Source organism: Schistocerca americana, chromosome 8 (assembly GCF_021461395.2).
Source record: "Schistocerca americana isolate TAMUIC-IGC-003095 chromosome 8, iqSchAmer2.1, whole genome shotgun sequence".
NCBI classification, from domain to species: domain Eukaryota; kingdom Metazoa; phylum Arthropoda; class Insecta; order Orthoptera; family Acrididae; genus Schistocerca; species Schistocerca americana.
The window spans coordinates 185109223-185117350 of NC_060126.1; positions in this window are offsets into that span (position 1 = coordinate 185109223).

Here is an 8128-nt window from a genome sequence, read left to right on the forward strand (position 1 = left end):
TGCCCGAGGCAGGATTCGAACCTGCGACCGTAGCAGTCGCGCGGTTCCGGACTGAGCGCCTAGAACCGCTAGACCACCGCGGCCGCCCTCATCAGCATAGGCTCTGACATCTCTGTAGTAGTTAGGCGGAGAGCCATAGTGTTGTCGATAAAATCTTTCATTTCCGAACACCTCATACATGGCAGGTAAAATCGATCCTTGTAGCATCACCTCACCAGTTACAGTGTCTTCAAAGAAGAATGGGCAATCAAACTGCACAATGACAGACCACTGCACACATTAACACTCGATAGATTAACAGGTTAGTCCAAGACAACATGAGAATTTTCAGGAGCCCAGTACACGCAATTGTGGCGCTTTGCAGTACCGTTCAGACTGAATTGCGCATCGTCAGACCAGATAATCATCCTTGCATCCTCACAAGTCATGCCTTGAAACCACTTGTAGTACTTCCTTTATCCAGGTCGTCCTCGTTCATACCATACAGCAGTCTTGGACTGTACACTTTCCACTTTGGTACTTATGCAGTTTAGGGGGTACATGCGCTTTTCACGAAAAAAGTACCTATTTTTGAAGGCAGCGCGTGTTTCTGAAGATATAAGCATATATATGCACGGAATACAAAAAAAAAAAAAAAAATTATTTCAGAAATTGTGTGTTACAGTCATATCTGATGCGCTCGTCACCAAAAAAAGATCAATTAACAGTCTCAAAAAAATTTTTTATCGAAAATGATGTATTGCATATGTATGCACGGAACTTCAAAAACTTTTTTTTTTTGCAAAAAAAAGATGGAATTAATAACAAAATTTTCTCAAATAATCATATTTGTTTCTTTTGCATAGATATACATTAAAGCTCGAATCACAGATTAGATAAAAACAGCTACCTCAAGTTAATTTGCAGCATTAAGATAGATTTTTCGAACATGCTCAATGAAATTGTGGAATGGATTTTCCCCAAAACGTTGACGCCAGTATTCCGTGCATATATATGATTACATCTTCATAAATACGCTTTCCCTTCAAAAATTCTCGTGATCAGTGCATGCACCCCCTAAACTGCATAAGTGCCCTACTTTGCAGCCATCAGAATCTGTCGTATGCTTTGATCGGCTTACCTAACTTTCACGTGCACCCTGCTTCACAGATTTCTGAGGTGACCTGGAAAAATGTTGCAACACAGCAGCGCTGGAAGCTGAACTTGTTGATGTTTATGGTCAAGTCAGACCTATCCTTATACACATTCTGAACAATACCGTCGGCTTCAAATTCATGTCGAAAACGATAAATTGTTGTGCATGATGGCTGAGTTCGGTACACATACGCAATTGCTGTTGTACCTCCATCTTGTTTTCGTGTACATCCAATACCATTTCAATAAGACCTTACGTTGCTCAAACGACAATCTTACTTCATTCATTGCTGCACTGTCATTTGCTGAAAAACACTCTTCAAGATCTGTTGAGAAAACAATGGACTACATGGCCGCGCAAAACTGCAATATGACGTCAATTTGTTCCAAAGACATTAACTATCAAAGAATGTCAACATTTTTCTGGACCCCTCTGCATACATAGTCAACATAGCGAACTGTAGATATTGCCAACATCAAATCGATGTAGTCACGTAACATTGGTATAACATTATTTACATTCTGCGCTAGGACCAAAATTTTAATATCAAGACCAGTCCATACGCATTGATCTGTTTGCGCGGATTTCTATGCACGTCACATTTGCACTTACGAACTGTAGCGTATAGAATGGAAATTCAGGCAGATACGAGATGTGCGCAAATCTAGAATTTGGTGTTGGCAGTTTGAGTAAAATCGTTCAAATCTGTGGGCACAAACCGCCTCTGCGAATACAGATCGTAGCGTCTGCACTGGAAATCGCTCCGTTGGCGCGCAAGTCAATTGTTTATTGAATCGTTTCTTCGTCAAATTCGGGAGATGAGCGCCAGCGCTCTAGAAAACTCACTGGTGAATTTATTGAAATATACACGAGTCATTTGAGTTTAAGAAAATTCAAGAGCAAAGAATCAAGCAATCGGAATAATTACCTAACAGATAATGCAACAGCAGTTGAGCCTGTTGCAAACACGGGAAAGGTAAGTAAGAAGATTATTGCTGAATGTTTACCAAAAAGAGTTAAGCAAAGTAACGAAATCTATTCTGGTTGGCTCTAGAGACGAGCAAATATAAAAATCGAGTTTGTGTTATTTTGATCTCCTGTGCTTTCTAATCCATCAGGAACTACTCGACACGTAGCAGGAACACGATTAAGGACGGAATTAAAGAGGTTGTGTCACGCGAAATGGAATATGACGAGTGAAGAACGTCAATAAAAATTTGTGTCTCTTCATATCCAAATGCAAATAATTTCGCCAGTCGTTATGCTCATCCTGTGACTCGCAAAGTAAATTAAAGCGTGAAAACTGCTGTTGTTTAAGAAGCCACTGTCTTGAATATTTATATCGTCTTTTCACCTATGACTGTTTGCATATTTTTTGCAACACAAGTTGTGAATACAGACCATCGAGGAATTTACTCCGTTACTAGCTTAACCGCCACAAATATGTGCGCAGATATCTGCACAGATACTTATTTGTCCTCTTTTTACACATTCATTTATTCATCAGTAACGGCAATGATGAATAAATATTACTGCTATGGATGAAAATTCAAATACATCAAGGAAAAGAGAGTTATTTTTCATAGTTACATGGAACAAAGTCTGTAGCTATCGTACTACTGTAGTAAGAAACGATTTGTATGTTAAAAATACCGATATTCTTCGCTGCTACTGTGCAACACATCTCCTTTATTGAACAAGTGCTCATATCTCTTATGGTACGCATTTTAGAGCCCATATCTGCCAGGCAAATTTTCCTTGTTTTGGTGCTTTGTGCGCATATTTGCAATTGATCTTTAACATAAACAGATACAACATATTGCACGTAAACGAGCAGAAAGACCCATAGTTTTCTGATTACACGACTGCAGCACATTGGCAGCAGTCGCATTCATAAAAGATCTAGGAGTATGTATACGGAGCTATTTAAAGTGCAAGAACCACATAGAACTCACCTTACCTAAGGCAAACGGCAGACTGAGATTCAATGGAAGAATCTTAAGAAAAGAGTCCACCCGTAAAGGAGGTACCGTACAAACAATGGTTCGAGTAAAAATTGAATATCGCTCGTCAGTCTGGAATCTATACCATATAGGATTGCTACAGGGAATAGAAAAGATCCAAAGAAGAGCAGCGCGTTTCGTCACAGTATCATTTAGTAAGCGTGAAAGCGTCGTCGAGATTCTAAAGCGAATCCAGTGGAAGACGCTGCATTACGGTGTGGTTCATTGTTAAGTCCCGAGAGCGTACGTTACTAGATGAGTCAAACAATGGTGCGGTTTCTGGGACTAATTTTTGACTCCAGGTTGTCATGGCTGCCACACCTACGAGACTTGAAAGCCAGAAACCTGAAGGCATTGAACCTCAAGTGCTTCAGCCACAGGTCTTGGGGAGCAGACGGGACGCGTCTCCTCCAGTTTTATCGAGCATTTGTGCGTTCGCGGCTGGACTACGGGTGCACGGTGTATGGGTCAGCGAGGCAGTCTTATTTGCATATCCTTCACGCTGTCCACCATGTGGGGATTCGACTAGCCACGGGTGCTTATCGGACCAGTCCCATACCTTGCCTCTGTGCTGAGGACAGGGAACAGCCACTTACCATCCAGTGGCAGCTCCTACTGGTGCGCCAGGCTTGTAAGTTTCTTGCAGCTCCAACCTCGCCTGCTCACCATATTGTTGCTCATCCGCCTCTGGACCGTCTTTTTTCCCACCGTCCCCAGGCTACGATACCGTTTGGGATCCGTGTGCAAAGTGTGCTGGAGTTCCTCAGTGTGGAGTCTGTACGACCCCAAATCCTGAAGAGGCCCAGAGTGATTTTAGATTTGGTTCGGTACAGGAGAGAGAGCATTCCTGCTTCTATTTTTAATGTGGTCTTTTCTGCCGTTTTATCTGAGCACCACGACCATGTGGCTGTTTTTACAGATGGGTCTAAGCAGGGTGACTCTGTTGGTTGCTCTGTCGTCTTCCCGGATCTTGTCTTCAAGGTCAGACTGCCTCCAGAATTTATCGTCTTTGACGCAGAATTATATGCCATCTTGCGGGCACTGGAGCAGATGAGACTTTCTCCCAGTGTTCGATTTCTCGTCTGTTCAGATTCTTTGAGCGCCCTTTACTCTTTCCAGCGTTTGTACCCAGCAGATAAAGGAACCCAGACTATCCCGAAGCCCTCCTCCAACTACATCGACTGGGGAAGGAGGTGTCTTTCTGCTGGGTACCACGGCACGCGGGAATTCTGGGGAATGAAAGGGCTGATCGAGCAGCCAAGGAAGCGTGTCGTGACCGTCAGGTCATTCTGTGTGCTATCCCACTGCATACCTTCACCTCGGTGTTGTGGTATGAAGTCCTGTGTCGCTAGGAACATGAATGGCTAGAAGTGACCGACAACAAACTCCGTGCCGTCAAACCCACAGCTCGGCCGTGGCGTACTTCCTTCCAGCCACGTCGACGGGACGAGGTCATCCTTACTCGTCTTCGCATCGGCTACAGCCCTATGACGCGTGGACTTTTACTCCGGCGAGAGGACCCTCTGATGTGTGGTGCTTGTGGCCTGCAGATCACGGTGCACCATATTTTATTGGACTGCATTTTATTTGCTGACCAGCGGACTGCAGCGGATTTGCCGGCGGATCTGCAGTCTATTTTATGCAATGCTCAAACGATTGTGGTTCGCGTTTTAAAGTTCTGTGAATTGTCCCACGTTTTTAACAAGATTTTGGGGAGATGTTTTTAATGTGTCAACAGGGTGGCTGGCTCACCCAATGTTTTTCGTATGTGGTCAGCCAGTCACATTTCCCTGTGCTGTTCTTTTAGCTCTTTTGTGTTTTGTTTTCCTTCTGTTTTAAATTCTTGATTAGCTATCTTGACTCCTCATTGGTTTTAGTGCATTTGAGAGTGCCTGTGCGATAGAGTCATTGTGTGGTCGTTTCGTGTGCATGCGTGTAGGAGAGTTTTCGTTCTTATCCACATTCGTTTGTTTTAATCGATGTCAGGGCGCTGATAGCCTCGCCGTTGGGCGCCCATAAGATCCCAAACCACACACACACACACACACACACACACACACACACAATATATTGCTTCCTGCCGTGTGTATCTCGCGGAAAGTCCATCAAGGTAAAATCAGAGATATTTGAGTTCACACATGCTTGCCGGCAATCGTTCTTCCCGCGTACGATTCGCAACTGGAACAGGAAAAGGGGGGACGTGACAGTGAGACACCAAGTTCTCTCCGCCACACACCCTACGGTAACTTGCGGAGTATAGATGTCGATATACGTCTAAGCTGTGACACTTACTGCAAACAAACGAAATGATTTTGCATCTACCTCTTCAAATTTTTGAGCCAAGGTCATTACACATGTCAAATGCAAATGTAAAGATGCATGTATAAAATCCACGCACTTTTGAGCGGGACTTGTATGCACTAGTGTTGTAATTACATTCAAAATCCGCAGAGTGTGCTTACGGGCAGACCTTAATACTGTACCGAAGTCTCTTTTATGTACCTGATAAGTACTCAGTTCCGTGCATTTGAAATTCTGAACGCTTCTCCAGAGATACAGTATGGTCGAGATCACAGCGTAGCTTCAACAATCGTCGAAGACCTTTACTGACATATTCGGAACAGCCGAAAATACTACCAGCGAAGCCGAATTAATACCGTACGCATTTATTAGGACGTGGCAATACACGACGAATCGTGTTAGCGACATTGGTAAGTAAGGTAGTACGGTACTTCCTTGGTTATGAATATTGTCTGGTCGAATTATTTATAGGCTAATGTTGAAACTTCAACAGACGCTATACGAGGGTTCAACTAAGACAACTTACATGTGGAGCGAAAGCAGTAGCCGTGTGTCAGTCCCAGTTGCAACTCCGAAATTCATCGCAGCTTACAAAGTACGACATCTTTCTCTGTAACGTTATTTTTTAACGCAGATTGAAAATGTTGAATTGGCTGGCCGTTTAGTGGTTGAACAAAACGGTTCACGTGAAAGCTTTGTAATAAAATAGTGTGCGTTTTACTATAAAAGTGAAATTTTCGTTCTGTGCTTCACTGCTTCGAGAACACAGGCTTATCGTGATGCATCACGTAGAAGATTACATCGAAGTTTATGGTCACATTCCTGTAGAAGTTAAAGACAAACTAATCGAGATTCAGAATGTAGACCAGACAGTTGAAACTTACGTAAATGAAATAGATTCTAAATCGTCTCTTTTTTTAAAAAGAGCGCCAGAAATGGACGACTCTCTGAGAGAGGCGGAATATCGATCTATCTGTGACGGTTATGATAAAGCACTAGGTTATGCAGAATCAAAAATACAAATTGCAGATGGAGTGCGCGATCTATTAAACAGATGTTTCTGGGACTTATGTCAAAAGACCGCCAGGCTGAAGACAGAACTGGAGGACAGCTGCCCAGGTGTCACAGAGAAGCTGGAGAGGGAGTCACTGTTTTGTGATGAACTGTTGGAAGAATGTTCCAAGAAGGAAAATGAAGAACGCTACCACAAAAAACGCGCGTCCTCGCGTCGGAAACAATCACTTCGTTCGCCAGCGTCTATTGAAGCAAAACTTTCTCTGAAGAGATCAGTAACAGTGCCTTGCTTACAACCAGCACCTGCATTTTCAGGTCCAATAAAGCATCCCATGTTTCCCGTAGACAATAGTGACACTAGAAGTTATCTATTAACTAAAAATCGAATTGGTACTCTGCAATAATTTTTCACAATAACTGAACAGAGCATGCAAACTATTCGACATAACATACTGAGAAATTTTGTAGCTATTCACATTATGAAAGTATCAAAGAATGAAGGATGCTATTTATTCCATTACTCCGGTTCTGTGATGACCTATCTTGAACAAATAGCCTAAGGTAGTAACAGCACTCTGGATCTGATTCATCAGTCATTTTGTAGCTTAATTAAATCAATACAGTGCCATTGTGAGTTCATATTGTGTGTCCAGTCTATAAATATGTTATTTAACGTAATTAAAGATACATGTCTGACATTAACCAATGTTGATGGATTTTTGTTTGGATCCAGCAAATTATTTTAGATTTCATTTGATTATTCAGGTATTGTATGGCAGCGTAAATTTCAACTTCTAGTTTAAGTGTGTGAAACATTTAAAAGAATTCCCATCTGGACCTTATACAGATACTGATATTTTCAAACAAGAAATGTTTAACTCAGCACACCAGCATTGCCATCCAACAAGCATCTCACTATCTCCAGTGAGCTCTGCAGAGCCTTTTGCTTTTATAGATAAAATGAAAATAAAGTGTTTTTGCAAAGAACAGATGTTGACATTGCATCTTTAGGCATTTGCCTCATATTGACAATGTTGCATTGTTTGTTACGATGAAACCGTTACTATTTCATCAATCCAAAGTGCAAAATCCTAATTTTGCCAGGAGACTTACCCGTATCAGAGAATGAGGTCTACCTTTGTTTGCAAGGTGCTTGGTAGTGTGTTGTCAAAGCCCATGATTTTGAATACAAAAACTTGATTGTGGTGACACTGATGTGTAGCACATTTCAAGACCGAGATAGGCCTACTATGATGCTTTTATTTGCACTAGGGAATGAAAGTAGTGCAAACAAGTTTAAAATTATATTTTTTCTCATGACTGAAAGAAAGTCATCTCATTGTTATTATTGGGTAGTGAAAGAACAACTTCTGCTTCGTTATCTTAATTCTCACCATGACTTTTGCATGTTGCAACATACACTTCAAGATTAGTGCACAGGTGCCTCCTCATTGACTCTTACGAATACTCCTGTGTGCTTGCTCCTATTACTTCGACTCTAATGCAGATGTTAGCAACTGACCTTCAAACTGATTACTTCAGCATCTTTCCCCCTTAATACTTTCACGTCTCTCTTAGATGTTTACAAAAGTGTGACCACGTCTGGGACTTTTGTTCTTATACCTTATGCAATATTTTTAGCCAAGAGGGCCAGGATTTAATTCCTTAGGACAAT